At 45.6% G+C, this 22,441-nt stretch overlaps 1 pseudogene; it reads left to right on the forward strand.

The window, feature by feature from the left end:
* LOC121846745 overlaps positions 1-22,441 on the forward strand; it is a 171,846-nt pseudogene that overhangs the window by 24,727 nt on the left and 124,678 nt on the right.

A 22,441-nucleotide genomic window follows, 5' to 3' on the forward strand; every position in this document is an offset into this window, starting at 1 on the left:
TCAGGCTGTACTAATACATCTCAGACAGGATAATTAGGCTGTACTAATACATCTCAGACAGGATCATCAGACATCTCAGACAGGATAATCAGGCTGTACTAATACATCTCAGACAGGATAATCAGGCTGTACTAATACATGTCAGACAGGATCATCAGGCTGTACTAATACATCTCAGACAGGATCATCAGACATCTCAGACAGGATAATCAGGCTGTACTAATACATCTCAGACAGGATAATCAGGTTGTACTAATACATGTCAGACAGGATCATCAGGCTGTACTAATACATCTCAGACAGGATAATCAGGCTGTACTAATACATCTCAGACAGGATCATCAGACATCTCAGACAGGATAATCAGGCTGTACTAATACATCTCAGACAGGATAATCAGGCTGTACTAATACATGTCAGACAGGATCATCAGGCTGTACTAATACATCTCCGACAGGATAATCAGGCTGTACTAATACATCTCAGACAGGATAATCAGGCTGTACTAATACATCTCAGACGGGATAATCAGGCTGTACAAATCCATCTCAGACAGGATAATCAGACATCTCAGACAGGATAATCAGGCTGTACTAATGCATCTCAGACAGGATAATCAGGCTGTTCTAATACATCTCAGACAGGATAATCAGGCTGTACTAGTACATCTCAGACAGGATCATCAGGCTGTACTAATACATGTCAGACAGGATCATCAGGCTGTACTAATACATCTCAGACAGGATAATCAGGCTGTACTTATACATCTCAGACAGGATAATCAGGCTGTACTAATACATCTCAGACGGGATAATCAGGCTGTACAAATACATCTCAGACGGGATAATCAGACATCTCAGACAGGATAATCAGGCTGTACTAATGCATCTCAGACAGGATAATCAGGCTGTTCTAATACATCTCAGACAGGATAATCAGGCTGTACTAGTACATCTCAGACAGGATCATCAGGCTGTACTAATACATCTCAGACAGGATCATCAGGCTGTACTAATACATCTCAGACAGGATAATCAGGCTGTACTAATACATCTCAGACAGGATAATCAGGCTGTACAAATACATCTCAGACAGGATAATCAGGCTGTACTAATACATCTCAGACAGGATAATCAGGCTGTACTAATACATCTCAGACAGGATAATCAGGCTGTACTAATACATCTCAGACAGGATAATCAGGCTGTACTTATACATCTCAGACACGATAATCAGGCTGTACTAATACATCTCAGACACGATAATCAGGCTGTACTAATACATCTCAGACAGGATAATCAGGCTGTACTAATACATCTCAGACACGATAATCAGGCTGTACTAATACATCTCAGACAGGATAATCAGACATCTCAGAGAGGATCATCAGGCTGTACTAATACATCTCAGTCGGCCGGTCTCAACAGTGGCTGATTGAACAGGACTTGTTGTTCTAGTGTGGTCATTGTAGATGGGTGCAGTGGTGATTTTAGAATGTATATCTTGGTTTGTGCAAATTAAAGGCATTTTTTTGATGCATGCCAGCAAACCCACAACACTAAACAATACATGAATTGCACTATAACGGTGACAAACGGTGCCGTCACACTGTTGGGGCCTACATAAAGCTGTCCTAACACAGTACCACTGATACACCTGGCTATCAGCGGAGCCGTCACAATATTAGGGCCTACATAAAGCTGTCCTAACACAGTACCACTGATACACCTGGCTATCAGCGGAGCCGTCACAATGTTAGGGCCTACATAAAGCTGTCCTAACACAGTACCACTGATACACCTGGCTATCAGCGGAGCCGTCACAATGTTAGGGCCTACATAAAGCTGTCCTAACACAGTACCACTGATACACCTGGCTATCAGCGGAGCCGTCACAATGTTAGGGCCTACATAAAGCTGTCCTAACACAGTACCACTGATACACCTGGCTATCAGCGGAGCCGTCACAATGTTAGGGCCTACATAAAGCTGTCCTAACACAGTACCACTGATACACCTGGCTATCAGCGGAGCCGTCACAATGTTAGGGCCTACATAAAGCTGTCCTAACACAGTACCACTGATACACCTGGCTATCAGCGGAGCCGTCACAATGTTAGGGCCTACATAAAGCTGTCCTAACACAGTACCACTGATACACCTGGCTATCAGCGGAGCCGTCACAATGTTAGGGCCTACATAAAGCTGTCCTAACACAGTACCACTGATACACCTGGCTATCAGCGGAGCCGTCACAATGTTAGGGCCTACATAAAGCTGTCCTAACACAGTACCACTGATACACCTGGCTATCAGCGGAGCCGTCACAATGTTAGGGCCTACATAAAGCTGTCCTAACACAGTACCACTGATACACCTGGCTATCAGCGGAGCCGTCACAATGTTAGGGCCTACATAAAGCTGTCCTAACACAGTACCACTGATACACCTGGCTATCAGCGGAGCCGTCACAATGTTAGGGCCTACATAAAGCTGTCCTAACACAGTACCACTGATACACCTGGCTATCAGCGGAGCCGTCACAATGTTAGGGCCTACATAAAGCTGTCCTAACACAGTACCACTGATACACCTGGCTATCAGCGGAGCCGTCACAATGTTAGGGCCTACATAAAGCTGTCCTAACACAGTACCACTGATACACCTGGCTATCAGCGGAGCCGTCACAATGTTAGGGCCTACATAAAGCTGTCCTAACACAGTACCACTGATACACCTGGCTATCAGCGGAGCCGTCACAATGTTAGGGCCTACATAAAGCTGTCCTAACACAGTACCACTGATACACCTGGCTATCAGCGGAGCCGTCACAATGTTAGGGCCTACATAAAGCTGTCCTAACACAGTACCACTGATACACCTGGCTATCAGCGGAGCCGTCACAATGTTAGGGCCTACATAAAGCTGTCCTAACACAGTACCACTGATACACCTGGCTATCAGCGGAGCCGTCACAATGTTAGGGCCTACATAAAGCTGTCCTAACACAGTACCACTGATACACCTGGCTATCAGCGGAGCCGTCACAATGTTAGGGCCTACATAAAGCTGTCCTAACACAGTACCACTGATACACCTGGCTATCAGCGGAGCCGTCACAATGTTAGGGCCTACATAAAGCTGTCCTAACACAGTACCACTGATACACCTGGCTATCAGCGGAGCCGTCACAATGTTAGGGCCTACATAAAGCTGTCCTAACACAGTACCACTGATACACCTGGCTATCAGCGGAGCCGTCACAATGTTAGGGCCTACATAAAGCTGTCCTAACACAGTACCACTGATACACCTGGCTATCAGCGGAGCCGTCACAATGTTAGGGCCTACATAAAGCTGTCCTAACACAGTACCACTGATACACCTGGCTATCAGCGGAGCCGTCACAATGTTAGGGCCTACATAAAGCTGTCCTAACACAGTACCACTGATACACCTGGCTATCAGCGGAGCCGTCACAATGTTAGGGCCTACATAAAGCTGTCCTAACACAGTACCACTGATACACCTGGCTATCAGCGGAGCCGTCACAATGTTAGGGCCTACATAAAGCTGTCCTAACACAGTACCACTGATACACCTGGCTATCAGCGGAGCCGTCACAATGTTAGGGCCTACATAAAGCTGTCCTAACACAGTACCACTGATACACCTGGCTATCAGCGGAGCCGTCACAATGTTAGGGCCTACATAAAGCTGTCCTAACACAGTACCACTGATACACCTGGCTATCAGCGGAGCCGTCACAATGTTAGGGCCTACATAAAGCTGTCCTAACACAGTACCACTGATACACCTGGCTATGAGCGGATCCTTGTCTGGCAGCGAAACTGTTCATTCAGCCTCATTAACCGCCTTTAAAAAATAAAAAACGTAGCTGATATGGCTGACTTGCTTAAACAAACGTGGTACAAAATGTGCCATAGAGGGACGACAAGTGGATAAGAGGCAATCGGTAATTTCGATTAAGACATTAATGAGCGAGCTAGGACGAACGTAGTCAATATAACTATTTGTTTGACACTTTTGAAATGTACAGCGACAGAAATCAGAACATGGGCCCTTCTTACAGTTTTCTCCCTGTACACCAAGTCAGAACCGTAGGATAAATAAAGGGGGCATAAAAGCAAACAATGAAAGCTCTTACAATATTCAAATGTTACATTTCTCTAAAACAGGTTAAAGGCTACATGTGCATCACCAAGTTAGAACACTATGCAAAATTAGGAGGTGAAACGGGACCAAATGATTAGGGTGGGCTACTAACAGTTTACTACACAACATACACTTAGTATTACTTTCTTAGCTACAGTATACATATCTCCCTGTCATATTACATCATTTATGCAACAGCATACAATACCTTTTTTGGACTCATCTTGTTTTGCTGTGCTCACTTGTCATCAAGGTCTTTCATTCTCTGGATTTATGGTGCTTTCAAGACAACTGGGAACTCGGAAAAAACAAGGTTGAATCATGACGACGTCAGTGATCTTCAGGTCGGAGCTCTAGAAAGAGGCCTCGAGTTCCCAACTGACAATTATGAGTTGGATGACCAGTTTTCTTCTGAGTTCCCAGTTGTCTTGAACTCACTGAAATCAGATTTCCCTGTTCTGCGTTTCCAGTTGTTTTGAAAGCTGCAGAAATCATGCTGGATTGACAGCATGGCCAATGTTGAATGTTTATCATTTTAAGCCTGGAAAAGAGACCCTTAAACCCAGACTTGGACCACACACCCACTCCACTGAATAGCAGGATAGTGATTGCTTTACAATGCTTGCAGTTAGCCACTGATTCCTTCCAAATTCATTGTTTAATTCGCGATTTCCAACTTGTTGTGTAATGTTTATGCCAAATGGCCGATGAGCACCGGTACGTTTTATCTATCGTTTCTCTTCATTATTTCTCTTCATATAACATGGATTAAAAAGGAATTTGCCAGTAGATTGTCGACTAAGATTTCTAAATAATGATGTTGACAACCAAAGCAACTGTAGATAAAACGTGATTTGATGTAATTTTATCTGTGACCAATGACCTTGAGCCTTCTTGGATGGGCACTTCTAATGTAACTCTATGGCAGCACCCAAAGGGCTTGAATTTTCGAGCTCTACTCTTAGATTTGGCGGTGACATAGTGTCCCCATGAGTGACAGAACACTGAGCCAATCACGGCGCAATGCTCTGTATTTTCTGCTGGCTTGCCCCACCACCACCACAGAAAACACTGAGTGAGCTAGGCTGCATTTTGGAGTTGCCTTACTCAAGAAAACAAAAAAGAGACCAAGTTTCTATGCGTCTTCATTAACTCAAATTAAAAAATATTTATATTGCAAACTGATACTTAAACTTGTCGCCCATTTTAAATATTTATTGTTTATCTATTATTTCTCTATGTTCTCGCTGTAATGTTGGGAAGGGCCCGTAAATAAGCATTTCACTGTTAGTCTACACCCGTTATTAACGAAGCAGGTGACGAATACAATATGATGTGATTTGACTGTTATAAGTCCTCAGCTCTGAGGACAAGGGGTATGAATACTTTCTGAAGGCTCTGTAATCTATGTCTTACAGCTCTGAGGACATTGTGGTGAAGCTGAACGGCAGTCAGTTGACGATGGACTACCTGGAAGAGGTTGGTTTTAACGAGCCAATCCTGGTTCTGAAGAAGGACGGTCTAGGGATGTCCATGCCCGCTCCTACCTTCTACATCAATGATGTGGAGAACCATGTTGGTACGTATAGTCCTGTCTCTGTCTACTGCTCTAACAGCTTTAGTAATACCGGAGATGTCTTCTCCTACCTTCTACATGGACATGGAGAATAGAGGTAGACCGATTTATGATTTTTCGATACCGATAATTGGAGGACCAAAAAAAGCAGATACCGAAATCGCCTGATTTAAAAAAAAAAAAGTATTTATTTGTAATAATGACAATTACAACAATACTGAATGAACACTTATTTTAACTTAATATAATACATCAATAAAATAAATTTAGCCTCAAATAAATAATGAAACATGTTTAAATAATGCAAAAACACAGCGTTGGAGAAGAAAGTAAAAGTGCAATATGTGCCATGTAAGAAAGCTAACGTTTCAGTTCCTTGCTCAGAACATGAGAACAAATGAAAGCTGGTGGTTCCTTTTAACATGAGTCTTCAATATTCCCAGGTAAGAAGTTTTAGGTTGTAGTTATTATAGGAATTATAGGACTATTTTACTCTATACCATTTGTATTTCATATAACTTTGACTATTGGATGTTCTTATATGCACTTTAGTATTGCCAGTGTAACAGTATAGCTTCCGTCCCTCTCCTCGCTCCTCCCTGGGCTTGAACCAGGAACGCAACGACAACAGCTACCGTCAAAGCAGCGTTACCCATGCAGAGCAAGGGGAACAACTACTCCAAGTCTCAGAGCAGTGATGTTTGAAACGCTATTAGCGCGCACCCCGCTAACTAGGTAGCCATGTCACTTCGGTTACACCGGCCTAATCTCGGGAGTTGATAGGCTTGAAGTCATAAACAGCTCAATGCTTGACGCACAACGAAAAGCTGCTGGCAAAACGCACAAAAGTGCTGTTTGAATGAATGCTTACGAGCCTGCTGCTGCTCAGTCAGATACTTAGATACTTGTATGCTTGTATGCTCAGCCAGATTATATGCAACGCAGGCCACGCTAGATAAACTAGTAACATCAACCATGTGTAGTTAACTAGTGATTATGATTGTTTTTTATAAGATAAGTTTAATGCTAGCTAGCAACTTACCTTAGCTTACTGCATTCGCGTAACAGGCAGGCTCCTCGTGGAGTGCAATGTAAAGTAGGTGGTTAGAGCGTTGGACTAGTTAACCGTAAGGTTGCAAGATTGAATCCCCGAGCTGACAAGGTAAAACTCTGTCGTTCTGCCCCTGAACGAGGCAGTTAACCCACTGTTCCTAAGCCATCATTGAAAATAAGAATGTGTTCTTAACTGACTTGCCTAGTTGAATAAAGATTAAATAAAGGTGTAAAAAAAATATATTATAATAATTGGCCAAATCGGTGTCCAAAAAATACAGATTTCCGATTGTTATGAAAACTTGAAATCGGCCCTAATTAATCGGCCATTCCGATTAATCGGTCGACCTCTAGTGGAGAACTACAGTACTACAATGAGCTCCAAGAGTATTGAGACACATGTTTATTTGATTTGGCTCTGTACTTCAGCACTTTGGATTTGAAATGATACAATGACTGAGGTTAAAGTGCAGACTGTAATTTGATTTTAATTTGAGGGTGAACCGTTTAGACAGTACAGCACTATTTCTACATTGTTCCCAAAAGTATTGGGATAAATTCACTTACACTATACAGTGCTTTCGAAAGCATTCAGACCCCTTTTCCACATTGTGTTACGTTACAGCCTTATTCTAAAATGGATTCAATAAAATGTTTTTCTCATCATTCTACACACAATAACCCATAATGACCAAGTGAAAACAGGTTTTTTTATACATTTTTACAAATGTATATAAAATTTAAACAAATACCTTATTTACATAATTATTCAGAGTTTTACTATGAGACTCGAAATTGAGCTCAGGGTGCATCCTGTCTCAATTGGTCATCCTTGATGTTTCTATAACTTGATTGGGGTCCACCTGTGGTAAATTCAATTGATTGGACATGATTTGGAAAGACACACACCTGTCTATATAAGGTTCCGTAGTTGACAGTGCATGTCAGACCAAAACCAAGCCATGAGGTCAAAGGAATTGTCGCTAGAGCACAGAGACAGGATTGCGTCGAGGCAATAATCTGGAGAAGGGTACCAAAACATTTCTGCAGTATTGAAGGTCCACAAGAACACAGTGGCCTCCATCATTCTTAAATGGAAGAAGTTTGGAACCACCAAGACTCTTCCTAGAGCTGGCCGCCCGGCCAAACTGAGCAATCAGGGAGAAGGGCCTTGGTCAGGGAGGTGACCAAGAACCCGATGGTCACTCTGACAGAGCTCCAGAGTTCCTTTGTGGAGATGGGAGAACCTTCCAGAAGGACAACCATCTCTGCAGCACTCCACCAATCAGGCCTTTATGGTAGAGTGGCCAGACGGAAGCCACTCCTCAGTAAAAGGCACATGACAGCCCACTTGGAGTTTGCCAAAAGGCACCTAAAGGACTCAGACCATGAGAAACAAGATTCTCTTGTCTGATGAAACCAAGATTGAACTCTTTGGCCTGAATGCCAAGTGTCACGTCTGGAGGAAACCTGGCACCATCGCTACGGTGAACCATGGTGGTGGCAGCATCATGCTGTGGGGATGTTTTTCAGTGTCAGGGACTGGGAGACTAGTCAGGATCGAGGGAAAGATGAACAGAGCAAAGACCAGAAATATTTTTTATGACAACCTTCTCCAGAGCGCTCAGGACCTCAGACTGGGGCGAAGGTTCACCTTCCAACAGGATAACGACCCTAAGCACACAGCCAAGACAACGTAGGAGTGGCTTCTGGACAAGTCTCTGAATGTCCCTGAGTGGCCCAGCCAGATCCTGGACTTGAACCTGATCAAACATCTCTGTAGAGACCTGAAAATAGCTGTCCAGCGACGCTCCCCATCCAACCTGACAGAGCTTGAGAGGATCTACAGAGAAGAATGGGAGAAACTCTCCAAATACAGGTCTGTCAAGCTTGTAACGTCATACCCAAGAAGACTTGAGGCTGTAATCGGTGCTTCAACAAAGTACTGAGTAAAGGGTCTGAATACTTATGTAAATGTGATATTTTCATTTTTTTTATACATTTGCAAATGTATCTAAAAACAAGTATTTTCTTTGTCATTATGGGGTATTGTGTGTAGATAGCTGAGGATTTTAGAATAAGGATTTTAGTTTTGTAACACAATGTCGAAAGCAAAGGGGCTAAATACTAATCCTAATGCACTGAGTACCACAGTATACTGAGTACACTGAGTATACAGTACACTGAGTATACAGTACACTGAGTACACTGCGTATACAGTACACTGCGTATACAGTACACTGAGTATACAGTACACTGAGTACACTGCGTATACAGTACACTGCGTATACAGTACACTGAGTATACAGTACACTGAGTACACTGAGTATACAGTACACTGAGTACACTGAGTATACAGTACACTGAGTACACTGAGTATACAGTACACTGAGTACACTGAGTATACAGTACACTGAGTACACTGAGTATACAGTACACTGAGTACACTGAGTATACAGTACACTGAGTACACTGAGTATACAGTACACTGAGTACACTGAGTATACAGTACACTGAGTATACAGTACACTGAGTATACAGTACACTGAGTATACAGTACACTGAGTATACAGTATACGGAGTACACTGAGTATACAGTACACTGAGTATACAGTATACGGAGTACACTGAGTATACAGTACACTGAGTATACAGTATACGGAGTACACTGAGTATACAGTACACTGAGTATACAGTATACGGAGTACACTGAGTATACAGTACACTGAGTATACAGTATACGGAGTACACTGAGTAATTAAATGTTAAAATCAACATAGACAAGCATTGGCAGTAGAATGGCCTTGTTGAAGAGCTCAGTGACTTTCAACGTCATAGGATGCCACCTTTTCAGCAAGTCAGTTCCTCAAAATTTCTGCCCTGCTAGAGCTGCCCCCGGTCAACTGTAAGGGCTGTTACTGTGAAGTGCAAACGTCTAGGAACAACAACCGGCAGGTAGCCTTGTGGTTAGAGTGTAGAGGTGGTAGGTAGCCTAGCGGTTAGAGTGTAGAGGCAGTAGGTAGCCTAGGGGTTAGAGTGTAGAGGAGGCAGGTAGTCTAGTGGTTAGAGTGTAGAGGAGGCAGGTAGTCTAGTGGTTAGAGTGTAGGTGCGGCAGGTAGCCTAGTGGTTAGAGGGTAGGGGCGGCAGGTATCCTAGTGGTTAGAGTGTTGGACTAGTAACTGAAAGGTTGCTAGATCAAATCCCCGAGCCGACAAGGTTCAAATCCATCATTCTGCCCCTGATCAAGGCAGTTAACCCACTGTTCCTAGGCCGTCATTGTAAATAAGAATTTGTTCTTAGCTGACTTGCCTAGTTAAATAAAGGTTACATCATACCCCCAAGACATTCCAACCTCTCCCCATTACAATAACAGGGGCATTTAGCATTTTGGGTGGGGGTATGATATTTATGCCTCTAACTTCCTCACCCATCATTATTCTCGATTCATTCAGTTCACGTGTCTCTGTCTGTAACCAACACTTCTAGTATTGTTTTTGATCTCCGAGATTCTTTCTTGTCTATTGTTTTATATAGAGTATATTTCAAATGTATTGTATTTTGAACTAGTTCATTTTGTTTCATTTGATATTTAATTTCACTTAAATTTGTTTTAATCTGTCATTTTTCAGTCATAAATTTAATGTTTCAACAGTATTATATGTATAACTATGCTGTTACTATCCGGGACCACAAGAGGGAGCTGTTACCTGCTGTTTCGATCTAGAGCTCAACCTGACACACTGCACCAGTTCTGCCACAAGATTGAACAATGAGATATTTCACCAGATGTGTAAATGTGAAGCATCTGCTTGTCGTTTCCACTCACTACCAAATATGGTAGTGAGAGGAAGCCCAGTGGCCGGCAGTGGGAGAAGATGGAAGGAAATTGAATTTTGGGGACATTCTGCACATTTTCTCATCGATTAAACATTTGATCTGAATAACGTTTTCTGTTCCCAAAACTAGAACCTGTTATGAACAGATATGACTAAGTTTAGTAGACTTTGCCCTTTGCCAACGTTTTAAAAAATTGCGTTGTTTAGAAGGAGTGCATAGTGGATTGTAGTTATTGCACACACGCACCTCACAGAGGAGGCGTGCCCTAATGGAGATATGCAGATGCTAGAATGAGGCAATAGGATCTCACTGGCTCGTACTCTACTCTTCCCACCTCTTTGCTTCATCTGCCCACTATGACTCATGTTCATAATGAATGAATCTTTAATCTTCTGCATATTTAAATGTTGTTGTTTGTTGTGTATGTGTTGCAGGGCCAGACATCGGTGTGGATGTGATAGATGTGACCAAGCAGAAAGACAGTAAAATGAAGCTGAAGGAGTTTGTAGATTACTACTTCAGCACCAGCAGGAAGAAAGTATTAAATGTTATCAACCTGGAGTTCTCTGACACACGGTAAACACAGCTTTGTCTAAATCATTTTCATCATCGGCATGTTAATGATACTTTATGTACTATTCATGTGTTTTATTGAATTCAATTATTTACTAAACCTTTATTTAACCACATTAGTCTTGTTGAGATAAAAATCTTATTTCAAGAGAGACCTAAAACGCGTATGTCTGTCCCATAAGCTAACTGTCTGTCTGTCTGTCTGTCTGTCTGTCTCAGTAGCTGTCTGTCTGTCTGTCTGTCTCAGTAGCTGTCTGTCTGTCTGTCTCAGTAGCTGTCTGTCTGTCTGTCTCAGTAGCTGTCTGTCTGTCTGTCTCAGTAGCTGTCTGTCTGTCTGTCTCAGTAGCTGTCTGTCTGTCTCAATAGCTGTCTGTCTGTCTGTCTGTCTCAGTAGCTAACTGTCTGTCTGTCTGTCTCAGTAGCTAACTGTCTGTATGTCTGTCCGTCGGTCTGTCTGTCCCAGTAGCTAACTGTCTGTCTGTCTGTCTGTCTCAGTAGCTGTCTGTCTGTCTGTCTCAGTAGCTGTCTGTCTGTCTGTCTGTCTCAGTAGCTGTCTGTCTCAGTAGCTGTCTGTCTGTCTGTCTGTCTCAGTAGCTGTCTGTCTGTCTGTCTCAGTAGCTAACTGTCTGTCTGTCTGTCTCAGTAGCTAACTGTCTGTCTGTCTGTCTCAGTAGCTAACTGTCTGTCTGTCTCAGTAGCTAACTGTCTGTATGTCTGTCCCAGAAGCTAACTGTCTGTCGGTCTGTCTGTCCCAGTAGCTAACTGTCTGTCTGTCTGTCTGTCTCAGTAGCTGTCTGTCTGTCTGTCTCAGTAGCTGTCTGTCTGTCTGTCTGTCTCAGTAGCTGTCTGTCTGTCTGTCTGTCTCAGTAGCTGTCTGTCTGTCTGTCTCAGTAGCTGTCTGTCTGTCTGTCTCAGTAGCTAACTGTCTGTCTGTCTCAGTAGCTAACTGTCTGTCTGTCTCAGTAGCTAACTGTCTGTCTGTCTCAGTAGCTAACTGTCTGTCTGTCTCAGTAGCTAACTGTCTGTCTGTCTGTCTCAGTAGCTGTCTGTCTGTCTCAGTAGCTAACTGTCTGTCTGTCTGTCTCAGTAGCTAACTGTCTGTATGTCTGTCCCAGAAGCTAACTGTCTGTCGGTCTGTCTGTCCCAGTAGCTAACTGTCTGTCTGTCTGTCTGTCTCAGTAGCTGTCTGTCTGTCTGTCTCAGTAGCTGTCTGTCTGTCTGTCTGTCTCAGTAGCTGTCTGTCTGTCTGTCTGTCTCAGTAGCTGTCTGTCTGTCTGTCTCAGTAGCTGTCTGTCTGTCTGTCTGTCTCAGTAGCTAACTGTCTGTCTGTCTCAGTAGCTAACTGTCTGTCTGTCTCAGTAGCTAACTGTCTGTCTGTCTCAGTAGCTAACTGTCTGTCTGTCTGTCTCAGTAGCTGTCTGTCTGTCTGTCTCAGTAGCTGTCTGTCTGTCTGTCTGTCTCAGTAGCTGTCTGTCTGTCTGTCTGTCTCAGTAGCTGTCTGTCTGTCTGTCTCAGTAGCTGTCTGTCTGTCTGTCTGTCTCAGTAGCTAACTGTCTGTCTGTCTCAGTAGCTAACTGTCTGTCTGTCTCAGTAGCTAACTGTCTGTCTGTCTCAGTAGCTAACTGTCTGTCTGTCTGTCTCAGTAGCTGTCTGTCTGTCTCAGTAGCTGTCTGCCTGTCTGTCTCAGTAGCTGTCTGCCTGTCTGTCTCAGTAGCTGTCTGCCTGTCTGTCTCAGTAGCTGTCTGTCTGTCTCAGTAGCTGTCTGTCTGTCTCAGTAGCTGACTGTCTGTCTGTCTCAGTAGCTGTCTGTCTGTCTGTCTCAGTAGCTGTCTGTCTGTCTGTCTCAGTAGCTGTCTGTCTGTCTCAATAGCTGTCTGTCTGTCTGTCTGTCTCAATAGCTGTCTGTCTGTCTGTCTGTCTCAGTAGCTAACTGTCTGTCTGTCTGTCTCAGTAGCTAACTGTCTGTCTGTCTGTCTCAGTAGCTAACTGTCTGTATGTCTGTCTCAGTAGCTAACTGTCTGTATGTCTGTCCCAGAAGCTAACTGTCTGTCGGTCTGTCTGTCCCAGTAGCTAACTGTCTGTCTGTCTGTCTGTCTCAGTAGCTGTCTGTCTGTCTGTCTCAGTAGCTGTCTGTCTGTCTGTCTGTCTCAGTAGCTGTCTGTCTGTCTGTCTCAGTAGCTGTCTGTCTGTCTGTCTCAGTAGCTGTCTGTCTGTCTGTCTCAGTAGCTGTCTGTCTGTCTGTCTCAGTAGCTAACTGTCTGTCTGTCTCAGTAGCTAACTGTCTGTCTGTCTCAGTAGCTAACTGTCTGTCTGTCTCAGTAGCTGTCTGTCTGTCTGTCTGTCTCAGTAGCTGTCTGTCTGTCTGTCTGTCTCAGTAGCTGTCTGTCTCAGTAGCTGTCTGTCTGTCTGTCTCAGTAGCTGTCTGTCTGTCTGTCTCAGTAGCTGTCTGTCTGTCTGTCTCAGTAGCTGTCTGTCTGTCTGTCTCAGTAGCTAACTGTCTGTATGTCTGTCCCAGAAGCTAACTGTCTGTCGGTCTGTCTGTCCCAGTAGCTAACTGTCTGTCTGTCTGTCTGTCTCAGTAGCTGTCTGTCTGTCTGTCTCAGTAGCTGTCTGTCTGTCTGTCTGTCTCAGTAGCTGTCTGTCTGTCTGTCTCAGTAGCTGTCTGTCTGTCTGTCTCAGTAGCTGTCTGTCTGTCTGTCTCAGTAGCTGTCTGTCTGTCTGTCTCAGTAGCTAACTGTCTGTCTGTCTCAGTAGCTAACTGTCTGTCTGTCTCAGTAGCTAACTGTCTGTCTGTCTCAGTAGCTGTCTGTCTGTCTGTCTGTCTCAGTAGCTGTCTGTCTGTCTGTCTGTCTCAGTAGCTGTCTGTCTGTCTGTCTGTCTCAGTAGCTGTCTGTCTGTCTGTCTGTCTCAGTAGCTGTCTGTCTGTCTGTCTGTCTCAGTAGCTGTCTGTCTGTCTGTCTCAGTAGCTGTCTGTCTGTCTGTCTCAGTAGCTGTCTGTCTGTCTGTCTCAGTAGCTGTCTGCCTGTCTGTCTCAGTAGCTGTCTGTCTGTCTGTCTCAGTAGCTGTCTGTCTGTCTCAGTAGCTGTCTGTCTGTCTCAGTAGCTGTCTGTCTGTCTCAGTAGCTGACTGTCTGTCTGTCTCAGTAGCTGACTGTCTGTCTGTCTCAGTAGCTGTCTGTCTGTCTGTCTCAGTAGCTGTCTGTCTGTCTCAGTAGCTGTCTGTCTGTCTCAATAGCTGTCTGTCTGTCTGTCTGTCTGTCTGTCTGTCTGTCTGTCTGTCTGTCTCAGTAGCTAACTGTCTGTCTGTCTGTCTCAGTAGCTAACTGTCTGTATGTCTGTCCGTCGGTCTGTCTGTCCCAGTAGCTAACTGTCTGTCTGTCTGTCTCAGTAGCTGTCTGTCTGTCTGTCTCAGTAGCTGTCTGTCTGTCTGTCTCAGTAGCTGTCTGTCTGTCTGTCTCAGTAGCTGTCTGTCTGTCTGTCTCAGTAGCTAACTGTCTGTCTGTCTGTCTCAGTAGCTAACTGTCTGTCTGTCTGTCTCAGTAGCTAACTGTCTGTCTGTCTGTCTCAGTAGCTAACTGTCTGTCTGTCTGTCTCAGTAGCTAACTGTCTGTATGTCTGTCTCAGTAGCTAACTGTCTGTATGTCTGTCCCAGAAGCTAACTGTCTGTATGTCTGTCCGTCGGTCTGTCTGTCCCAGTAGCTGTCTGTCTCAGTAGCTGTCTGTCTGTCTGTCTCAGTAGCTGTCTGTCTGTCTCAGTAGCTGTCTGTCTGTCTGTCTCAGTAGCTAACTGTCTGTCTGTCTCAGTAGCTAACTGTCTGTCTGTCTGTCTCAGTAGCTGTCTGCCTGTCTGTCTCAGTAGCTGTCTGCCTGTCTGTCTCAGTAGCTGTCTGTCTGTCTGTCTCAGTAGCTGTCTGTCTGTCTCAGTAGCTGTCTGTCTGTCTCAGTAGCTGTCTGTCTGTCTGTCTCAGTAGCTGTCTGTCTGTCTGTCTCAGTAGCTGTCTGTCTGTCTGTCTCAGTAGCTGTCTGTCTGTCTGTCTCAGTAGCTGTCTGTCTGTCTGTCTCAGTAGCTGTCTGTCTGTCTCAATAGCTGTCTGTCTGTCTGTCTGTCTCAGTAGCTAACTGTCTGTCTGTCTGTCTCAGTAGCTAACTGTCTGTATGTCTGTCCGTCGGTCTGTCTGTCCCAGTAGCTAACTGTCTGTCTGTCTGTCTGTCTCAGTAGCTGTCTGTCTGTCTCAGTAGCTGACTGACTGTCTGTCTCAGTAGCTAACTGTCTGTCTGTCTGTCTCAGTAGCTAACTGTCTGTCTGTCTGTCTCAGTAGCTAACTGTCTGTCTGTCTGTCTCAGTAGCTAACTGTCTGTATGTCTGTCTCAGTAGCTAACTGTCTGTATGTCTGTCCCAGAAGCTAACTGTCTGTATGTCTGTCCGTCGGTCTGTCTGTCCCAGTAGCTGTCTGTCTCAGTAGCTGTCTGTCTGTCTGTCTCAGTAGCTGTCTGTCTGTCTGTCTCAGTAGCTGTCTGTCTGTCTGTCTCAGTAGCTAACTGTCTGTCTGTCTCAGTAGCTAACTGTCTGTCTGTCTGTCTCAGTAGCTGTCTGCCTGTCTGTCTCAGTAGCTGTCTGCCTGTCTGTCTCAGTAGCTGTCTGTCTGTCTGTCTCAGTAGCTGTCTGTCTGTCTCAGTAGCTGTCTGTCTGTCTCAGTAGCTGTCTGTCTGTCTGTCTCAGTAGCTGTCTGTCTGTCTGTCTCAGTAGCTGTCTGTCTGTCTGTCTCAGTAGCTGTCTGTCTGTCTGTCTCAGTAGCTGTCTGTCTGTCTGTCTCAGTAGCTGTCTGTCTGTCTCAATAGCTGTCTGTCTGTCTGTCTGTCTCAGTAGCTAACTGTCTGTCTGTCTGTCTCAGTAGCTAACTGTCTGTATGTCTGTCCGTCGGTCTGTCTGTCCCAGTAGCTAACTGTCTGTATGTCTGTCCCAGAAGCTAACTGTCTGTCGGTCTGTCTGTCCCAGTAGCTAACTGTCTGTCTGTCTGTCTGTCTCAGTAGCTGTCTGTCTGTCTGTCTCAGTAGCTGTCTGTCTGTCTGTCTGTCTCAGTAGCTGTCTGTCTGTCTGTCTCAGTAGCTGTCTGTCTGTCTGTCTCAGTAGCTGTCTGTCTGTCTGTCTCAGTAGCTGTCTGTCTGTCTGTCTCAGTAGCTAACTGTCTGTCTGTCTCAGTAGCTAACTGTCTGTCTGTCTCAGTAGCTAACTGTCTGTCTGTCTCAGTAGCTGTCTGTCTGTCTGTCTGTCTCAGTAGCTGTCTGTCTGTCTGTCTGTCTCAGTAGCTGTCTGTCTGTCTGTCTGTCTCAGTAGCTGTCTGTCTGTCTGTCTCAGTAGCTGTCTGTCTGTCTGTCTCAGTAGCTGTCTGTCTGTCTGTCTCAGTAGCTGTCTGCCTGTCTGTCTCAGTAGCTGTCTGTCTGTCTGTCTCAGTAGCTGTCTGTCTGTCTCAGTAGCTGTCTGTCTGTCTCAGTAGCTGTCTGTCTGTCTCAGTAGCTGACTGTCTGTCTGTCTCAGTAGCTGTCTGTCTGTCTGTCTCAGTAGCTGTCTGTCTGTCTCAGTAGCTGTCTGTCTGTCTCAATAGCTGTCTGTCTGTCTGTCTGTCTGTCTGTCTGTCTGTCTCAGTAGCTAACTGTCTGTCTGTCTGTCTCAGTAGCTAACTGTCTGTATGTCTGTCCGTCGGTCTGTCTGTCCCAGTAGCTAACTGTCTGTCTGTCTGTCTCAGTAGCTGTCTGTCTGTCTGTCTCAGTAGCTGTCTGTCTGTCTGTCTCAGTAGCTGTCTGTCTGTCTGTCTCAGTAGCTGTCTGTCTGTCTGTCTCAGTAGCTAACTGTCTGTCTGTCTGTCTCAGTAGCTAACTGTCTGTCTGTCTGTCTCAGTAGCTAACTGTCTGTCTGTCTGTCTCAGTAGCTAACTGTCTGTCTGTCTGTCTCAGTAGCTAACTGTCTGTATGTCTGTCTCAGTAGCTAACTGTCTGTATGTCTGTCCCAGAAGCTAACTGTCTGTATGTCTGTCCGTCGGTCTGTCTGTCCCAGTAGCTGTCTGTCTCAGTAGCTGTCTGTCTGTCTGTCTCAGTAGCTGTCTGTCTGTCTGTCTCAGTAGCTGTCTGTCTGTCTGTCTCAGTAGCTAACTGTCTGTCTGTCTCAGTAGCTAACTGTCTGTCTGTCTGTCTCAGTAGCTGTCTGCCTGTCTGTCTCAGTAGCTGTCTGCCTGTCTGTCTCAGTAGCTGTCTGTCTGTCTGTCTCAGTAGCTGTCTGTCTGTCTCAGTAGCTGTCTGTCTGTCTCAGTAGCTGTCTGTCTGTCTGTCTCAGTAGCTGTCTGTCTGTCTGTCTCAGTAGCTGTCTGTCTGTCTGTCTCAGTAGCTGTCTGTCTGTCTGTCTCAGTAGCTGTCTGTCTGTCTCAGTAGCTGTCTGTCTGTCTCAATAGCTGTCTGTCTGTCTGTCTGTCTCAGTAGCTAACTGTCTGTCTGTCTGTCTCAGTAGCTAACTGTCTGTATGTCTGTCCGTCGGTCTGTCTGTCCCAGTAGCTAACTGTCTGTCTGTCTGTCTGTCTCAGTAGCTGTCTGTCTGTCTGTCTCAGTAGCTGTCTGTCTGTCTGTCTGTCTCAGTAGCTGTCTGTCTCAGTAGCTGTCTGTCTGTCTGTCTGTCTCAGTAGCTGTCTGTCTGTCTGTCTGTCTCAGTAGCTAACTGTCTGTCTGTCTGTCTCAGTAGCTAACTGTCTGTCTGTCTGTCTCAGTAGCTAACTGTCTATCTGTCTGTCTCAGTAGCTAACTGTCTGTATGTCTGTCCCAGAAGCTAACTGTCTGTCGGTCTGTCTGTCCCAGTAGCTAACTGTCTGTCTGTCTGTCTGTCTCAGTAGCTGTCTGTCTGTCTGTCTCAGTAGCTGTCTGTCTGTCTGTCTGTCTCAGTAGCTGTCTGTCTGTCTGTCTGTCTCAGTAGCTGTCTGTCTGTCTGTCTCAGTAGCTGTCTGTCTGTCTGTCTCAGTAGCTAACTGTCTGTCTGTCTCAGTAGCTAACTGTCTGTCTGTCTCAGTAGCTAACTGTCTGTCTGTCTCAGTAGCTAACTGTCTGTCTGTCTCAGTAGCTAACTGTCTGTCTGTCTGTCTCAGTAGCTGTCTGTCTGTCTCAGTAGCTAACTGTCTGTCTGTCTGTCTCAGTAGCTAACTGTCTGTATGTCTGTCCCAGAAGCTAACTGTCTGTCGGTCTGTCTGTCCCAGTAGCTAACTGTCTGTCTGTCTGTCTGTCTCAGTAGCTGTCTGTCTGTCTGTCTCAGTAGCTGTCTGTCTGTCTGTCTGTCTCAGTAGCTGTCTGTCTGTGTCTGTCTCAGTAGCTGTCTGTCTGTCTGTCTCAGTAGCTAACTGTCTGTCTGTCTCAGTAGCTAACTGTCTGTCTGTCTCAGTAGCTAACTGTCTGTCTGTCTCAGTAGCTAACTGTCTGTCTGTCTCAGTAGCTAACTGTCTGTCTGTCTGTCTCAGTAGCTGCCTGTCTGTCTCAGTAGCTGTCTGCCTGTCTGTCTCAGTAGCTGTCTGCCTGTCTGTCTCAGTAGCTGTCTGTCTGTCTCAGTAGCTGTCTGTCTGTCTCAGTAGCTGTCTGTCTGTCTCAGTAGCTGACTGTCTGTCTGTCTCAGTAGCTGTCTGTCTGTCTGTCTCAGTAGCTGTCTGTCTGTCTGTCTCAGTAGCTGTCTGTCTGTCTCAATAGCTGTCTGTCTGTCTGTCTCAATAGCTGTCTGTCTGTCTGTCTGTCTCAGTAGCTAACTGTCTGTCTGTCTGTCTCAGTAGCTAACTGTCTGTCTGTCTGTCTCAGTAGCTAACTGTCTGTATGTCTGTCTCAGTAGCTAACTGTCTGTATGTCTGTCCCAGAAGCTAACTGTCTGTCGGTCTGTCTGTCCCAGTAGCTAACTGTCTGTCTGTCTGTCTCAGTAGCTGTCTGTCTGTCTCAGTAGCTGTCTGTCTGTCTCAGTAGCTGTCTGTCTGTCTCAGTAGCTGACTGTCTGTCTGTCTCAGTAGCTGTCTGTCTGTCTGTCTCAGTAGCTGTCTGTCTGTCTGTCTCAGTAGCTGTCTGTCTGTCTCAATAGCTGTCTGTCTGTCTGTCTGTCTCAATAGCTGTCTGTCTGTCTGTCTGTCTCAGTAGCTAACTGTCTGTCTGTCTGTCTCAGTAGCTAACTGTCTGTCTGTCTGTCTCAGTAGCTAACTGTCTGTATGTCTGTCTCAGTAGCTAACTGTCTGTATGTCTGTCCCAGAAGCTAACTGTCTGTCGGTCTGTCTGTCCCAGTAGCTAACTGTCTGTCTGTCTGTCTCAGTAGCTGTCTGTCTGTCTGTCTCAGTAGCTGTCTGTCTGTCTGTCTGTCTCAGTAGCTGTCTGTCTGTCTGTCTCAGTAGCTGTCTGTCTGTCTGTCTCAGTAGCTGTCTGTCTGTCTGTCTCAGTAGCTGTCTGTCTGTCTGTCTCAGTAGCTAACTGTCTGTCTGTCTCAGTAGCTAACTGTCTGTCTGTCTCAGTAGCTAACTGTCTGTCTGTCTCAGTAGCTGTCTGTCTGTCTGTCTGTCTCAGTAGCTGTCTGTCTGTCTGTCTGTCTCAGTAGCTGTCTGTCTGTCTGTCTCAGTAGCTGTCTGTCTGTCTGTCTCAGTAGCTGTCTGTCTGTCTGTCTCAGTAGCTGTCTGTCTGTCTGTCTCAGTAGCTAACTGTCTGTCGGTCTCAGTAGCTAACTGTCTGTCTGTCTCAGTAGCTAACTGTCTGTCTGTCTCAGTAGCTAACTGTCTGTCTGTCTGTCTCAGTAGCTGTCTGTCTGTCTCAGTAGCTGTCTGCCTGTCTGTCTCAGTAGCTGTCTGCCTGTCTGTCTCAGTAGCTGTCTGTCTGTCTGTCTCAGTAGCTGTCTGTCTGTCTCAGTAGCTGTCTGTCTGTCTCAGTAGCTGTCTGTCTGTCTCAGTAGCTGTCTGTCTGTCTCAGTAGCTGACTGTCTGTCTGTCTCAGTAGCTGTCTGTCTGTCTGTCTCAGTAGCTGTCTGTCTGTCTCAGTAGCTGTCTGTCTGTCTCAATAGCTGTCTGTCTGTCTGTCTGTCTGTCTGTCTGTCTCAGTAGCTAACTGTCTGTCTGTCTGTCTCAGTAGCTAACTGTCTGTATGTCTGTCCGTCGGTCTGTCTGTCCCAGTAGCTAACTGTCTGTCTGTCTGTCTCAGTAGCTGTCTGTCTGTCTGTCTCAGTAGCTGTCTGTCTGTCTGTCTGTCTCAGTAGCTGTCTGTCTGTCTGTCTCAGTAGCTGTCTGTCTGTCTGTCTCAGTAGCTAACTGTCTGTCTGTCTGTCTCAGTAGCTAACTGTCTGTCTGTCTGTCTCAGTAGCTAACTGTCTGTCTGTCTGTCTCAGTAGCTAACTGTCTGTCTGTCTGTCTCAGTAGCTAACTGTCTGTATGTCTGTCTCAGTAGCTAACTGTCTGTATGTCTGTCCCAGAAGCTAACTGTCTGTATGTCTGTCCGTCGGTCTGTCTGTCCCAGTAGCTGTCTGTCTCAGTAGCTGTCTGTCTGTCTGTCTCAGTAGCTGTCTGTCTGTCTGTCTCAGTAGCTGTCTGTCTGTCTGTCTCAGTAGCTAACTGTCTGTCTGTCTCAGTAGCTAACTGTCTGTCTGTCTCAGTAGCTAACTGTCTGTCTGTCTGTCTCAGTAGCTGTCTGTCTGTCTGTCTGTCTCAGTAGCTGTCTGCCTGTCTGTCTCAGTAGCTGTCTGCCTGTCTGTCTCAGTAGCTGTCTGTCTGTCTGTCTCAGTAGCTGTCTGTCTGTCTCAGTAGCTGTCTGTCTGTCTCAGTAGCTGTCTGTCTGTCTCAGTAGCTGTCTGTCTGTCTCAGTAGCTGACTGTCTGTCTGTCTCAGTAGCTGTCTGTCTGTCTGTCTCAGTAGCTAACTGTCTGTCTGTCTCAGTAGCTAACTGTCTGTCTGTCTCAGTAGCTAACTGTCTGTCTGTCTCAGTAGCTAACTGTCTGTCTGTCTGTCTCAGTAGCTAACTGTCTGTCTGTCTGTCTCAGTAGCTGACTGTCTGTCTGTCTGTCTCAGTAGCTGACTGTCTGTCTGTCTGTCTCAGTAGCTGACTGTCTGTCTGTCTCAGTAGCTGTCTGTCTGTCTCAGTAGCTAACTGTCTGTCTGTCTCAGTAGCTAACTGTCTGTCTGTCTCAGTAGCTAACTGTCTGTCTGTCTGTCTCAGTAGCTAACTGTCTGTCTGTCTGTCTCAGTACCTAACTGTCTGTCTGTCTGTGTCTGTCTGTCTCAGTAGCTAACTGTCTGTCTGTCTGTGTCTGTCTGTCTCAGTAGCTAACTGTCTGTCTGTCTGTCTCAGTAGCTAACTGTCTGTCTGTCTGTCTCAGTAGCTAACTGTCTGTCTGTCTGTCTCAGTAGCTGTCTGTCTGTCTCAGTAGCTGTCTGTCTGTCTCAGTAGCTGTCTGTCTGTCTCAGTAGCTGTCTGTCTGTCTGTCTCAGTAGCTGTCTGTCTGTCTGTCTCAGTAGCTGTCTGTCTGTCTGTCTCAGTAGCTGTCTGTCTGTCTGTCTCAGTAGCTGTCTGTCTGTCTCAATAGCTGTCTGTCTGTCTGTCTGTCTCAGTAGCTAACTGTCTGTATGTCTGTCTGTCTGTCTGTCTGTCTCAGTAGCTAACTGTCTCTCTGTCTGTCTGTCTCAGTACCTAACTGTCTGTCTGTCTGTCTCAGTACCTAACTGTCTGTCTGTCTGTCTCAGTACCTAACTGTCTGTCTGTCTGTCTCAGTACCTAACTGTCTGTCTGTCTGTCTCAGTACCTAACTGTCTGTCTGTCTGTCTCAGTAGCTAACTGTCTGTCTGTCTGTCTCAGTAGCTAACTGTCTGTCTGTCTGTCTCAGTAGCTAACTGTCTGTCTGTCTGTCTCAGTAGCTAACTGTCTGTCTGTCTGTCTGTCTGTCTCAGTAGCTAACTGTCTGTCTGTCTGTCTGTCTCAGTAGCTAACTGTCTGTCTGTTTCAGTAGCTAACTGTCTGTCTGTCTCAGTAGCTAACTGTCTGTCTGTTTCAGTAGCTAACTGTCTGTCTGTCTGTCTGTCCCAGTAGCTGTCTCTGTCTGTCTGTCTGTCTGTCTGTCTGTCTGTCTGACTGTCTGTCTGTCTGTCCCAGTAGCTAACTGTCTGTATGTCTGTCCCAGTAGCTAACTGTCTGTGATTATATTGTAGTCTTTGGAATGGACAGTATAGTGGAGAGCCCTCATATCGTTTCTAACA

Source organism: Oncorhynchus tshawytscha, linkage group LG07 (assembly GCF_018296145.1).
Source record: "Oncorhynchus tshawytscha isolate Ot180627B linkage group LG07, Otsh_v2.0, whole genome shotgun sequence".
NCBI lineage: Eukaryota > Metazoa > Chordata > Actinopteri > Salmoniformes > Salmonidae > Oncorhynchus > Oncorhynchus tshawytscha.